Genomic DNA, 16,196 nt, shown 5'->3' with positions numbered 1-16,196 from the left:
TTTTTTTTTTTTGTTTTTTGGTTTCTATTTCATTGATTTCTGCTCTGATCTTTATGATCTCTTCTCTTTTCCTGCTGGGTTTAGGGTTTCTTTCTTGTTCTTTCTCCAGCTCCTTTAGGTGTAGGGTTAGGTTGTGTATTTGAGACCTTACTTGTGTCTTGAGAAAGGCTTGTACCGCTATATATTTTCCTCTCAGGCCTGCCTTTGCTCTGTACCACAGATTTTGAACAGTTGTGTTTTCATTATCATTTGTTTCCATGAATTTTTCAATTCTTCTTTAATTTCCTGGTTGACCCATTCATTCTTAGGAAGATGCTGTTTAGTCTCCATGTATTTGGGTTCTATCCAAATATCCTCTTGTGATTGAGTTCTAGCTTCAGAGCATTGTGGTCTGAAAATAGGGAATGATCCCAGTTTTTGATACTGATTGAGACCTGATTTATGACCCAGAATGTGATCTATTCTGGAGAATGTTCCATGTGCACTAGAGAAGAATGTGTATTCTGCTGCTTTGGGATGAAATGTCCTGAATATATCTGTGATGTCCATCTGATCCAGTGTGTCATTTAAGGCCTTTATTTCCTTGTTGATCTTTTGCTTGGATGATCTGTCCATTTCAATGAGAGGGGTGTTAAAGTCCCCTGCTATTATTGTATTACTGTCGATGTGTTTCTTTGATTTTGTTATTATTTGGTTTATATAGTTGGCTGCTCCCACATTAGGGGCATAGATATTTAAAATTGTTAGAACTTCTTGTTATACAGAACCTTTGAGTATGATATAGTGCCCTTCTCTTCTATTATTATATGCTTAAAATCTAATTGATCTGATATAAGGATTGCCACCCCAGCTTTCTTCTGATATCCATTAGCATGGTAAATTGTTTTCCACCCCCTCACGTTAAATCTGGAGGTGTCTTCCGGTCTAAAATGAGTTTCTTGTAGGCAACATATTGATGGGTTTTGTTTTTTTATCCATTCTGATACCCTGTGTCTTTTGATTGGGACATTTAACCCATTAATATTCAGGGTAACTATTGAGAGATATGAATTTAGTGCCATTGTATTGCCTGTAATGTGACTGTTACTGTATATTGTCTCTGTTCCTTTCTGATCTACTACTTTTAGGCTCTCTCTTTGCTTAGAGGACCGCTTTCAATATTTCCTGTAGAGCTGGTTTGGTGTTCGCAAATTCTTTCAGTTTTTGTTTGTCCTGGAAGCTTTTTAATCTCTCCTTCTATTTTCCATGATAGCCTAGCTGGATATAGTATTCTTGGCTGCATGTTTTTCTCGTTTAGTGCTCTGACTATATCATGCCAGTTCTTTCTGGCCTGCCAGGTCTGTGGATAAGTCTGCTGCCCATGTAATATTTTTACCATTGTATGTTACATAATTCTTTCCACAGGCTGCTTTCAGGATTTTCTCTTTGTCACTAAGACTTGTAAATTTTACTATTAGTACTATTAGGTGATGGGAAGTGGACCTATTCTTGTTGATTTTGAGGGGCGTTCTCTGCGCCTCCTGGATTTTGATGCTTGTCACCTTTACCATATTAGGGAAGTTCTCTACAATAATTCTCTCCAATATACCTTCTGCTCCCCTCTTTCTTTCTTCTTCTTCTGGAATCCCAATTATTCTAATGTTGTTTCATCTTATGGTGTCACTTATCTCTCAAATTCTTCCCTCGTGGTCTAGTAGCTGTTTGTCCCTTTTTTGCTCAGCTTCTATATTCTCTGTCATTTGGTCTTTTATATTACTAATTCTTTCTTCTGCTTCATTTATCCTAGCAGTAAGAGCCTCCATTTTTTATTGCAACTCATTAATGGCTTTTTTTTATTTCAACTTCGTTAGATTTTTGTTCTTTTATTTCTCCAGAAAGGGCTTTTATTTCTCCAGAGAGGGTTTCTCCAATATTTTCCATGCCTTTTTTGAGCCCAGCTAGAACCTTGAGAATCGTCATTCTGAATTCTAGATCTGACATATTACCAATGTCTATATTGAGTAGGTCCCTAGCCTTTGGTACTACCTCTTGTTCTTTTTTTGTGGTGAATTTTTCCACCTTGTCATTTTGTCCAGATAAGAGTATATGAAGGAGAAAGTAAAATACTAAAATCGTGGCAAATACCCCAGGAAAATGCACTTTAACCAAATCAGAAGAGACCCCCAAATCGTGGGAGGGAGAAAGGGGATAAAAAGAAGTTAAAAAAAAATTAAAAAAAGAAAACAGATATAGAAATATATATATATATATATATATATATATATATATATATATTATAAACTAGTTAAAAAACATTATAAAAGAAAGGGTAAAAGTTAAAAATAATTGGCAGAAGAAAAAATATATAAAATTTAAAAAAATTAAATTAACCACAAGACTAAAGAATCATGGGGAGTAAGCCATGAGTTCTGCGCCTTGCTTTCTCCTCCACTGGAATTCTGCTGCTCTCCTTGGTAGGTGAATTTTGTCTTGGCGGGATTTCTTGTGGATCTTCTAGGGAAGGGGCCTGTTGTAGTAATTCTCAAGTGTCTTTGCCCAAGATGGAATTGCACTGCCCTTACCAGGGGCAGTGCTAAGTAATCTGCTCGGGTTCACTTTCAGGAGCTTTTGTCCCCTGAACGCTTTCCATAGAGTTCTGGAAGATGGGTATATAAATGGTGGCCTCCCAATCTCTGGCCCGGAGGAGCCGAGAGCTTGGGGCTCCACTCCTCAGTGCACCCTCAGAGAAAAGAACCCAATCACTCCTGTCTCCCTGGCCTCTGGCCGTACTCTGAGCTCACCCAGCCTGCGACCAGTTCAAGGTAACCCCCAATCTGAGAACTCACTGCTCAGCTTCCCCAGTCTAATACCTGCAAGCTCTATGACACTGAGACACCCCCGATCCTTCTGTGACCCTGCGGGACCTAGGGCCATGCTGGCCCTGCATGGGCTTCACCCTCGTTTAGCCTCTGGAGCTATGTCCCTCACTGGACCAGACTTTTAAAAGTCCTGATCTTGTGCTCCATTGTTCTGCCATTTGCTCGGAGCCGGCCCCTCCCCCCACAGTCTATCTTCCTGTTGCTTTGGATTCACTTCTCCGCCGGTCCTACCTTTCAGAAAGTAGTCGATTTTCTGTTTCTAGAATTGCTGTTCTTCCTCTCTTTGATCTCCCACTGGACTATAGGTGTTTGCAATGGTCTGATAAGCTATCTAGATGATCTCCTGCTATCTGATGTAGACTCAGCCTGCTACTTCTCCGCCATCTTCAGTTTTGTATTTTCTACTTAAATTTATATACCACAATTAGTTTGGTTGCCTAGAATTTTATAACTTAGGACTATATTTCCTTTACCAAACTAATTGGAGCAGTTGATTGTTTTTTTAATATATAATCCTGAATTTGTACATATAATACAGTCTTTATCCATTTGATTAGGTTAAACTTTGACAATCCATCTTTAAACTATCCAAAAATTCTATGCTAAATAAATAGTATGTTTTATATTTAGCAAGTATATACTAAACATATAGATCATTGGTATCTTTCATTAAGCAGTATTCCTTTCACTATTTCTATGATCATGGTCAATGAAGTTTTCTTTATGCTAAGTGAAAATAGAAATTGTCATTCTGTTTTATCCTCTTATATGTTTGAAAAGTTTCTATATCAGTATGGTCTCTAATTTTATCCTCTTATAGGTTTGAAAAGTCTCTATATCAATAGAGTCTATAATTTCCAAATCCTTTCTTGCATATTTACTTGTGTATTTCCCGACATACCTTGTTAAATATTAAAAGCATGAAGTGGAAAAACCCTTGTATTAACTTCAATATATCATACAGCTTGTGTGGTAGAAATAATTTTTCAATACTCAGCAATCGCTGATAGTTGCTTCTTGTCTCAATATGGAACATTTTGAAATCATAAATATTTAACAGTGCATTTCCAGACATTTATTTATTTAAATATTTTGAACTGAATTCAGATGGCATTTTAATATATTTTTATACAAGAAATTTGAATATTCTTTATTTTTATTTAACATCTATGGATGATCTGTTTCATTTATTATAAGTTAAGGAATAAAGAATTTTGCTTTGACTTAATATCTGTAATTTGGTCTTTAAAACAATCTGTGAAACAATATACTCAGGAAGGCAACTTAGTATACTAGATCATAGGTTTGAGGTCAGATAAATTTAGACTTTTTTTCTTTAAGTTTACTAATAAAAACCTGAGAGATCTCAAAACATGTTACTCAATATTTCTAATTCCCAAATCCTCATTTGTAAACAAAAAATGATGACACATATTCCACAGGTCGTTTTGAATATTAAGTGAAATTATTTATAAAGCAATTATCAGGGTCTTATCATTTACTGAACACTAAATAGACTGTATCAATTATCAATAATCATGTTAATAAGTTGGATATGTTTAAATGCAAGATAAGACTGTGTGGCTGGTGAGATATTCTAGCACAAGTGAATAAAAGGGTGTATCTACTTCACACAAGCAGGTGTATCTACTTCACACAAGCGTATTCAGAATGACTTTGGCTTTGCTTTACTGCAGTAGTTCTTTGTTCATGCTTCTACTCTAGATCATGGAGTATATTACAATTAAGTACTGCAGTTTTTATCTTGATAAACAGTAGGTATCTTTTCCCTCATGTGCACTTGTGACCCATTGATTAGTACTTGGAACAAAACATTTGCTGAGGGAATAAATATGTGAGTGAGGTTGACTTAGAACTATGAATAGTGGACCATCAACTAAGTAGAAACCAAGAAGAAGCAGTATCTGGAGTAGTACAGAACTTTTTGGAAATAAGGAATTCATTTTGGATTGCTGTGTTTGAGGAACAAGCAAGAGAGTAGTGCGTAAAGTCAGGCAAACAAATGGAATTCATGCTTGAAGCACTGCGAGTGGTTGGGCAAAAGGATACATTTGAATGCCATTATCAAAGCAACTATAATTAAAGAAATAGAAGTAAATTAGATTTCAGGAGGAATGTATTCTTTAAGGAGAGCAAAGAGACATAGAAATAGCTTAAGGGAATCATATATTTCAGCCATAGGTAGAGAAAAGGAGTAAAATAGGATATCAGATGAAGACCGGATTGATAGGAAAGGGAAATAGAACCAAATCAGTGTCACTCACATACGGCAACAGAATGTACCAAGGAGACACTAGTCAACTCTGTTATCAGACACACAATTTTGGTAATGGAAGAAGTTAAAAGAGACAAGAAGGGCACCTGGGTGGCTCAATAGGTTAAGCTTTTGCCTTTGGCTCAGGTCATGATCTCAGGGTCCCCATCTGGCCAGCTTCCCCCTCTCTCTCTGCCTGCCTCTCTACCTACTTGTGATCACTTTCAGTCAAATAAATAAAATCTTAAAAAAAAAAGAGAGAGAGCGCAAATGAGACAACAGTATTTTGCATGTAAAAAAATAACTGCTAAAACTTTGTTGAGTTGATTTAGTGATTACTGATGAACACAGCATTAGTATAAGCTGGAGGAAAAGTGGGAGATAAGAAGAGTGAATAAGTATACTTTTTGCTTAGAGTACAGTGGTAAATACAAGGGGAAATGACTCTAAAATGATTATGAAGTTGAATGGTGAAGTGACTATGTATATTGATATAACAAGGGAGAGAGCTAACTTGCTTATTGAAAATTAATTACTATAACATGGCTACATTGTAGAAAGGAAATGAAGGAATTAAGAGCACTTCTTGAGAATTTAATAATGAAGAGTAGCAAGGGCATAGATTTTGATAAAAATTACATGCTAGGAAGTAATGGGTAGTGATATCATATGCTGAATTAGGAGTAAATTATTTAGGAAATTCATAATAGATTAATGGCCTTTGAGACATTTGAAAGTGAAAAGGATCAGCATGGGATATGGGTATTGAAAATGGATATATTGAGAACTCTCTAAGAATTGAAATACAAGCTGTTCAGAGTTGAATTTTAGGATTTGTAGACTATATTGAGAAAACCTAGATGAAAATAGCAAGATCCTGGGAATTTTCCTGAAATCTCTTAACTACCAAAGGTAAATTATAAGTTTTACTGCATAAGGTTATTATCGGATATTTATGAAATATTTTTAAGGAACCTATACTAATTGAAATATGCAGAATAAATAAAACAGAACAAAATGTTTTGTTTCTGTGATACAATGTATCTAATACATGTTTGCAATAATTCACTGGTAACTCTAACTTCAAAATAAGAAAGGAAAGGGTTAAAAAAGCAAAGAATAATAATGGGTACTTAGGAAATTCAATATGAAATTGATGCATGTGAGAAAAAAGAAAAATATTGGTGGCTGTTGTTATAAAAAAGAAGTCTAAACAAGATAATTTTTAGAGGAGCAACATAAGTGTCTAGTAATATTTATCACATGGCTCTAATATCAAATGTTGTTAAATATCAAATTTGTTCTTTTGTTGTTTCTAGGCTGTCCAAGTCCTAAAAGGTATACGTGTGTGTAAAATATCTCTTCCTTCCTCCCTCCCTCCTTCTTTCCTCCCTCCCTCCTTCTCTGTCTTCCTTCTTCTCCCTCTATTTCTTTCTTTTTTTTTTTTTTTTTAGCAACTGATGTAGAAGAAAGTATACCAAAATATGAAAGATGTTAAAAGATCTAGTGGAGACATTATCCTTGCACTTTTTGGTTTTAAACATGTAATTGTTTTATTGCTAACAATGGAGTTCTTTTATAATGTATTTTGAAATTATCTGTATAAAATAAATACAAGGGTTACTAATGTTGCTTTATTGTATACCTGTGACTCTGCCCGTATTTCACATAAACAAAATATATGGAATTCTGTCACACGCGATGGGAAGGGAGATTAATAGTATAGATACAGTACTTATATTCTAATGGGGAGAGGAACATGAATGATGTTCCAGACAGGAATTGGGGACGCATGTGAAAGAAAAAACAGTGTGCTCTGGTAATTCAGAGAGAACTGCTTATTGTAACTTGGGGAATGCTTCATGTAGGAAGTGGCAGAAAACTTCCTTTCGTTTTCTTTGTTCATTATTTGTCTTTTCTCTGTGTTCTTCTGGAATCCTTTCTCCATTTATATTTCTCCTTTTGGAACCCAATTTTGAAAATACCCCTTTTAGCATTGGAAGGAAAGTTTTTCACATGGTTTAGGAAGACCTCACCTCCCTTCCCTATTATCACTAGTCTTCAGTCATGATTATGAATAAGAAAAACTAGTAGGCAATTCTACCCTGCATTCCTTTTGCCTATTTCAAATGTACTATGTATATGCTAATGATCAAGAACATTTCTGGGTCTGGAAAAAATTAAAATGGGGAGAAATTTAAAAGAGGAATTATGTAAAATTGATGAGAAAATGAGACGTGTTAATCATCATCCTTTAACTCAAAGCCCTGAATTGAATGTTACACATGTTAGGAACAAGGTGAATCATCCTGAAAGGACAGACAGACGCGCACGGTAGTCCCCTCTAACCTGTGGTTTCAGTAACCTGCGGTCAGTGGTAGGTCCAGAAGCAGATGATCTTCTGCCATGAGAGGGTGAATAAGAACCATTCACTGAGTTGCAATGTCTCTGTCATTCACCTTATTTTGTCTAGTCACATGGGCACTTTGTCACCTCATTTCATCACAAGAATACAGAGTGAATACAGTATAATAAGATATTTTTAGAAAGAGGGAGAGACAACTTTCACATAACTTTTATTACATGTATTGTTCTATTTTATTATTAGTTGATGTTGTTAATCTCTTACTGTACCCAAATTATAAATTAAATATTATCATAGGTATGCATGTATAGGAAAAAATCAGTATATATAGGATTCAGTACTATCCATGGTTTCAGGCATCCAGTGGGGGATTGGAACATATCCCCAGTGAATAAGGGGAGACTACCTTACTTGCAAAGGAATCTTCTGGACATTCATAAAATCAAAATTCAGAGCTGGACTAGAGTGATATCCCATTACATTATCCTTAATCTGGGGCCACATGGCACTACTTGTCATTACAAGTTTATTATAACAAGGTTGCATACAAATTATCCACTGCTTCCTTGCTTTGCATTGCCCTAGAATTTGATCCAGGATACTTCTACATGAAGTCCAGGTAAGAAAACTACTTAAAAATGGACCATATGAATACTTTACCAAGTGGGGTCATTGATTATCTGTAACTCGTTAAAAATAAGACAACAGGCCTGATATGAAGTTACTTATCCTAAACCCCATATCACCAAGGCAAGACGTAAGCTTTTGTTCTCCCAGAAATGGGATCTTAAACCACTCAATCAGGAATCACTAGTTAGGTAATCATCACTGATTGACCCCTGCCGTCACCTAAAAGAACGTAACTTTGCAATAACCAACCTCCTTTTTCACCAGTATAACTTTCTTGTTCCTGTTGTTTTCTGCCTATAAAAGTTTTTCATTTTGCTCACCTCCTTGGAGCTTTTTCTTATCTGCTAGATTGGTGCTGCCCAATTCAAATCAGGTTTTGTTCAAACTCAAAATTTTCAATGTGCCTCAGTTTATCTTTTATTTTTTTAAGATTTTATTTATTTATTTGACAGAGAGAGATTGCAAGTAGGCAGAGAGGCAGGCAGAGAGAGAGAGAGAGGGAGGCAGGCTCCCTGCTGAACAGAAAGCCCAATGTAGGACTCGATCCCAGGACCCTGAGATCATGACCTGAGCTGAAGGCAGTGGCTTAACCCACTGAGCCACCCAGGTGCCCACCTCAGTTTATCTTTTAAGAAAGCTAGTGAAGCTTCAAGGAAACCTTTTCCAGGAGCCTTTACTGTGCTTTCATTTGTCTGTGTCTGTGCTGCTGTGTGTGCCTTCCAATTCCTCTGAATAAAGAACACAAAGCAGAAAAATAATTCCTGGCTGAAGAAGAAAAAGAGATAATAAGGAGAAAACAGATCTTTTGAGATATGGGCTATCTTCCCTTTATCTATAATAAGCATAGGTGGGAAGACAAAGGGATCATCATTAAAATACTTAGTATTATATGACTGAAAATATTCTCAATCAATTTGCCTCTTTTTCTTAATTAATAACATTAATGTAGAGAGAATGCATTTATGAATGAATCATTCTGTTTTTCATTGTATTTGAAGGTTGTAGAATATGTTACCCCAAATAAGCCTCTTCAGCACAAGGGTTATTTTGAGCTGATTATTTTGAAAAACAGCAGATTAAAATAGAGTAAAGCAGAGTAAAAGTTACCCTTTTGTAAAACACATTTACATCAAATCTCCATTTGTAATGGTACTACTAAGTACCTTCATACTAAGAAGGAAAGAATAACTCAGCAGAACCTCTTATCATAATGGAGAAAGCACAGATTTAAATCTATATAACAAATCTTACTCTTATTTACCTTCATTTATCTGGTGACCTCCCCTAATTGCACGCCTCTGTCACCTGACACACATACCTTTGTGGTTTATGCCACCCAGGAAAGGTACTCATTTTCCCTGGGCATCTCCCATAGATAGAAAGATGATAGATAGATGATATATAGATACGGTATATGTGTTAATTAACTTCTATGTTTCTTTTTTCCTTCTTAATTTGTCTTTTATTATAGAGGGTCTCAGTCAAAAACTTAGAAGGTGAGAAGTAAAATTATTTTTCCTCCTCTACATATTTTACCAATGTTTTAAGATGTAATTTTCTAAGAGATGGCAAATTATTTGCAACAAAGTACATTTCCAATGATTCTAAAACTGTAGGGTTCAATTTGTATATCCTTATTTTAGCGTTAATATAATGTTTCACATTACCAATATTGGAAATCTTTTTTTTTTTAAGTATATCCCTGCTTGTGTAATGATTTTTTTTTTCTTGTGTAATGATTTTAAAATGAACATGCATGCTTATGTATTCTTCATTTGGTATGGGAGTTAGCATAGACTCACCAAGATTTAAAATAAAAAAAAAATATATATATATACATATATATGTATATATATATATTATATGGGGCACCTGGATGGCTCAGTGGGTTAAGCCTTTGCCTTCTGCTCAGGTCATGATCTCAGGGTCCTAGAATAACGCCCACATCTCATCAGGCTCTCTGCTCAGGAGAGAACTTGCTTCCTCTTTTCTCTCTGCCTGCTGCTCTGCCTACTTGTGATCTCTCTTTCTGTGTCAAATAAATAAATAAAATCTTTTTTAAAAAATTGAGAATAAATATTAATTCTGTTTCAAATGTGAATTGCTCTTTCTAACAGTAGACTTTCTATGCTCTTACCTATGTGATTTGAAATGTTGGAACAATCTAACCCAGAAGGTACTTACATATCAATCCATTCATTTCAGAAATAGCTTTTTAAATTGGTCATGGCACTGATAATGTTATCTTAACAAGGGATTTCTCTGGTAAAATAAAGATACTGTATGATCTGGAAGGTGGCTACATTTAATATAAACTTCAAAAATTTTCTCAGAAAATCTCCCCTCTGCCTCCATAAGATAGAGGGGTTTCAAAAAAAATCAATCAATGAAGAATGAACTCTCTTGAAAGAGATTGATCTCTTGAGAACTATTATCAGTAAAGGCTGGAGACGAGTATTACTAGAAAGAGCTTTCAGATTGACTTGTTTTGTTGTGTACTTGTTCTTTTAGAAGTAATATTTTGGTCTACATTAAAAAAAATTGCTGTGATTTTGATGTAGTTGTAGATGCTTCATCACAAAGTAGGATTTTAGCTATATTGTATTGTGTTTTCAATCATATTTTATATTAGGCAATTTCTAATAATAAGATGAGAAATAGGTATTGGATCAAAGAGGTAGCTTAATTATTCTTCTAGCCACAGTATGTTAATCAGTATGGAACTCTCACTCTACAGTAAATCAGAAAACCAAGTAAAATATATGAGGCATGTTTTCAGATTTTGTGCAACTGTCAGCAAAGACTATGATCTCTTTCAAAGGGAACGCATGCAAAGTGAAATTTAGAATTTTCTGGCTTTGTCTGGGGGCCCAATTAGAGTGAAGTGTAAAGAGGTTGAATCCAAGTAGAACATAGGAATCTCAGGAATAAGAGAAACAGAAATTGAGTCTGGTTCTGCTATAGCAAAAAGAATTAAAAGGATAGAGTGTGGAGACACCTGGGTGCTTCAGTTGGTTAGGCATCTGCCTTCAGCTCAGGTCATGATCCTGGGGTCTTGGGATCTAGACCTGCATTAGGTTTCCTGCTCAGTGGGGAGTCTGCCTCTCTCTCTTCCTCTGCCCCTAGCCCACTTTATGTCCCCTCTCTCTCTCTCTCCGTCTCTTACAAATAAAATCTTAAAAAAAAAAAAAAAAAAGTGTCAAGGAGAAGGAAGCTACCCAGAAGAGGAATTAGAGAAATGCAATACTGTCACTTTGTCTTTTGACAAAAACTAAGCTGTGCCTCTACTATTCAAGACTCTACAGTCCTGGAAGGATGCAGTGATCTGTATTGAATGGAAACTCCAAAAGCCATAGCGGTCTGAGAGATACAGGAGTTCTAAGCAGCTAGAGTAAAACAAAACAAAACAACGCTTATTTCAAATCCAGGACAAAAGCCTATACTCTAGAAAGCCATCCTTTATGAAAAAGGCTAGTTCAGCCCTTTATATAATTTATATATGTCTTAAAATAGCTTTAAAAGGGGTTCCTGGGTGGCTCAGTGGGTTAAAGCCTCTGCCTTTAGCTCAGGTCATGATCCCAGAATCCTGGGATCGAGCCCCGAGTCGGGCTCTCTGCTCAGCGTGGAGACTGCTTCCTCATCTCTCTGCCTGCCTCTCTGCCTACTAGTGATCTCTGTCTGTCAAATAAATAAATAAAGTCTTTTTTAAAAATAGCTTTAAAACCAAATATTTTTATGAAGATTAATCTGATACACGAGTGAAAGAACTGTCTATGAGCAAAATGCAATACTTCTTAAGGAGACTCAAATATCCACACTAGTCAGCATACCATTAAAAATTAGGGAAAAAAGTTTTCCAGTTCCACATGTAAGGAGCTTGCATGTCACCACTCCCTCCTAGCAAGTAAAAAGCTTAAACTAAAAAAATCACCATCTCTTTTTATATCCAAAGAAGGGAAGATGCGGGGCAGAATGCTGGCACCGAGATTAGGAAGACATATGGTGAATACTGGGAGTCAAAGCTTGCTGGAATACTGGGAGTCAGCTTACTGGAGCAGAGTCGAAGGAGTGGAAACTTCTGTAGGAACTGTCGCCAGAAGAAGAAAAACTGTGACTGACCAATTCCTGGAGTACAGTGAGGACAACTCTGACAGTTGATAATTTTGGTGAGGTACCATCAGAGCCTAACTGTCCTTGGGGAGGGGAAATAACGAGCTCTAGCCCATTCTTGTCATTCTATTTCCCATCAAAGAGAGGAGGAAAAACTGAGAAATACTTGTAAAATTCACAGTCCAGAGGCATAGGCTCACTCAAAGCGCTATAAAACACTTCATCTCCCATATGCCCTACCACCACATTACTAATGACCTATTTTTAACAATTTGTTATATCCAATACCTCATGACTGGCTATCAAGAAAAAAAGTGCCAAAGCATACCAGATAGCACAAATCAAAACCAAAATCAAAGCCACAATTTGAATAGACAGAACAAACATCAGAACCAGACATGGCAGGGTTGTCGGAATTAGCAGGCTAAAAATTTAAAACAAGTGTAACTAAGGGCATTTGGTTGACTTAGTCAGTTGAGTGTGCGAATCTCAGGGTTGTGGGATTAAGCCCCGAGTCAGGATCTACAATCAGTGGGTAATTACTAAGAATGTAAAAAATAGAAGTATAAATTATTTGTTAGAAAGAAGAAAAAATGAAATCATAAAATGCTTAATTAAAACCACAAAAGCAGCAAAAGAATGAAGCATATAAAAACAAAGAACAAGGGCAACAAAAAGAAAACAGTAATAAATATGGTAGATATTAATTCAACAATATCAGTAGTCACTTTGAATGTCAGTGCTCAAAATGCACCATTTAAAAGAAAGAGATTTAAAGAGGTTAGAAATACAAGACCTAATTATACATTGTCTATGAGAAAACTAGTTCAAATATAAAGATACATACACATTAAAAGTAAATGGGTGAAAAAAATATATTATGCTAACTCTAAGCCAAAGAAAGCAGGAGAGGCTGTATAAATATCAGACACCATTTTAGCAAACAGTATACAAATAGCAATAGGGACATTCTTCAAAATAACCAGCCTGTAGTCTTAAAAATTTCAATGTTAAGAAACAAAGGCTCAAGAAATCTTCAGATGAAAGGAAGCTAAAAACATGGCAACTAAATATAATGTCTGAACCTGGATTTAATCCTGGACCTGACTGGGGAAAACAAATAGCTATAAAATACACCATTTTGACAGTTGATGAAAGATGGATATAGATTGTGGATGAGATAATAGTGTGGCACCACAGCTAATTTCCCTCATTTTAACTATATTGTAGCTATGTAACAGGGTATTCTTGTTTTTTTAAAAGAATAGTCCCCAGAAAATTCTCAAATGTTTCAGAAAAAAAAAAAATATATGTATATACACATACAGGCAAACATACACATGAGAGGGAGAGGGACACAGAGAGAGAAATAAAGGGGGGGGCAGAAAGAATGATTAGATATAAATAATAGGTGGATCTGGGTAAATGATATACAGGAGTTTCTTGTATTATTCTCGCTTTTTTCTCAAGTTTTCTAATATATAAGAATGAAAAGTTACAAAAATATCAGGTAAGTAAAACCACTGAAAATGAATATGTGAAACAATGACTAAATGAAAAATGGGAAAAATTGATATTATCACTCACCAAAGCATCAACTTTGAAGACCTGGAGCTTAACAGAGATCCTAGAAATAATTTTGTCCTAATCCTCTAATTTCTGCATGGGGAAACTCAGGTCTAGAGGAATTAAATAAATAATTTAGAGTACAAAACTAGTTAGCTGCAGAGCCAGGCTTATGATCTGAATCCTTTTACACGCAGACCTATATATTTTTCCCCATTAAATCTATTGTTTCTCCTCATAAGTTAAGGCATAAATGCTATCTATTGACTCTTCTTATGCAAATAAAAGGCACCATGTGACATGCAGAGCAGTCAACGGAGTCATCTGTAATTTCCTTCTTTTTTACTTGCCTTTCTCATAGTACCAGGTGAAATTACAAAATTCAGAGAAGTGGTATGATGAAAGATTTTTTTTTTTTTTGGTATTATATTGATCTCCATTAATTTTACATGTTCTCCCACAAAACCTTTTTATTCATTCAAAAATAAACTTTAAAATGCTATAATGGAATTATCTGTTTTCTGACACTACATTTTCAGACATACATGAATATTTCCTTAATACTTGAAAATAAACAAAGGCTCAAAATATCCATTAAAATAAGGGAGATGCTGGATAAATACCGTTGGTCGCTTGTAGACATAATCACACAATGCATTATGTGGACTATAACACAATACAAATAGATGCATATCCCACTTGATTTTATTCCTGCACTTTACTTTATTTTGATCACATTTTAAAAATGGATTTGAGGTTTAGACCCTTAATAAATCTTTGATATTCTCTCTACTTTGTGAAGTTCACTGGGATGATTTAAAATGTAAACCATGACACTTGAATGAAAATTGAAAGAAAGTACAAACAACTCTACTATTGTATTACATCTTGGCATTTTATAGTGTGCATGCCTGTTTATTAAAAGAATGAAACAGTAACTCTCTGAGAGCAGAAGGTAGGAAAACAATGCAATACAAAAAATATAATCCAACTTTAAAGTTATTCTGTTACTTGAGTTGAGGTGTTCTAAGCCGCTATATAAAATATCACTAAGAAATTTTCTTCAACTTGTAATGTAAGTAGCTATAAAAAAAACTGTGAAGTATAAAATGGTAAAGACTAAAACTGTGTCCAATTTTTTTAGCTTTTTAATTTTTTTATAATTTTCATAATATATGTTTCCTAGTAGTCCATTTTCAAAATTCCTGTGCTTTTCTACCAAAATGTTCTTATTATTTTTCTGTACTCATTTTTTAAAAATTTTCTTTTTCTCTACATCCAGTCTTGTAAAATCATGTCTATATTAATCATCCTATAAACATTTTTTTGTTAAGGGTTTTTTTTGTACAGTTCTATTAATTCTTTAGTTTATGATCATTACTACTTTATTCTTACATTTATTTTGTATTTTCTTGTAAAATGTTGATAAATTATTTTTTAATTATAATTATGGTTATAAAAAACTACTTATGAATATCATTTAACATTTTTTCTTAATCAAACTTTTTTCACATATGTGGTAAAAAAATTTCAAGTTAAAAAAAAGCAAGAATAAAATATTGCTTGTTTCCTAATTTTTAAGTTCTAATTTAATTGCAAAATACTACCTATACACAATTTCTAATTTTTGGAAATTTTTAGTATGTTCCATCCTGGCAACAAATTCATAGTCTTTTTAAGTAAATATTTGAGAGATGTTTGTATATCAGATGCTTCTGTTTTTTAGTGCAATGATAACTTTTAATTATACCCTGCAAATATCTAGTACCCTCACTTAATTTTTATGTAAATGATATGATGAGCACTTTAAGAGATATTTAAGAATCCTAAAAATTTAAAGTTTGTCAAATTCTCTCAATTTTGCTGAATTTTCCCAGTACATAAAGGTTGTATTATATTTTTGGTAGATTATAACTTTTATGACTACAAAACATCTCTACCTGTCTCATTTTAAAATTTTACTTTAAGTCCATATTTGTCCAAATTTCACTGATGTTGCCAGACTTTGATTCTACAACATCCTTGTAATGTCAGTATTTGCAACCACATTGTGCTATTACTGATGCTTCCTTTTAAATTTCTAGCTTGATTTTTTTTTTAAGGGTAAGCATCTTTTTTTTTTAAGATTTTATTTATTACTTATTTGACAGACAGAGATCATAAGTAGACAGAGAGGCAGGCAGAGAGAGAGAGGGGGGAAGCAGGCTCCCTGTTGAGCAGAAAGCCTGATGCGGGACCCAACCCCGGATCCCGGGATGATGACCTGAGTCGAAGGCAGAGGCTTTAACCCACTGAGCCACCCAGGCGCCCCATAGCTTGATATTTTAACATGCACTGAGAAAATTTATCTTATTAGACACAATTATTTTTCATTCCACTTATTTTAAGATGT

The sequence above is a fragment of the Mustela nigripes genome, chromosome 2 (assembly GCF_022355385.1).
Source record: "Mustela nigripes isolate SB6536 chromosome 2, MUSNIG.SB6536, whole genome shotgun sequence".
NCBI classification, from domain to species: Eukaryota; Metazoa; Chordata; class Mammalia; order Carnivora; family Mustelidae; genus Mustela; species Mustela nigripes.
The sequence above is the reverse complement of the archived record's forward strand: the minus strand, read 5'-3'. Positions refer to the sequence as shown.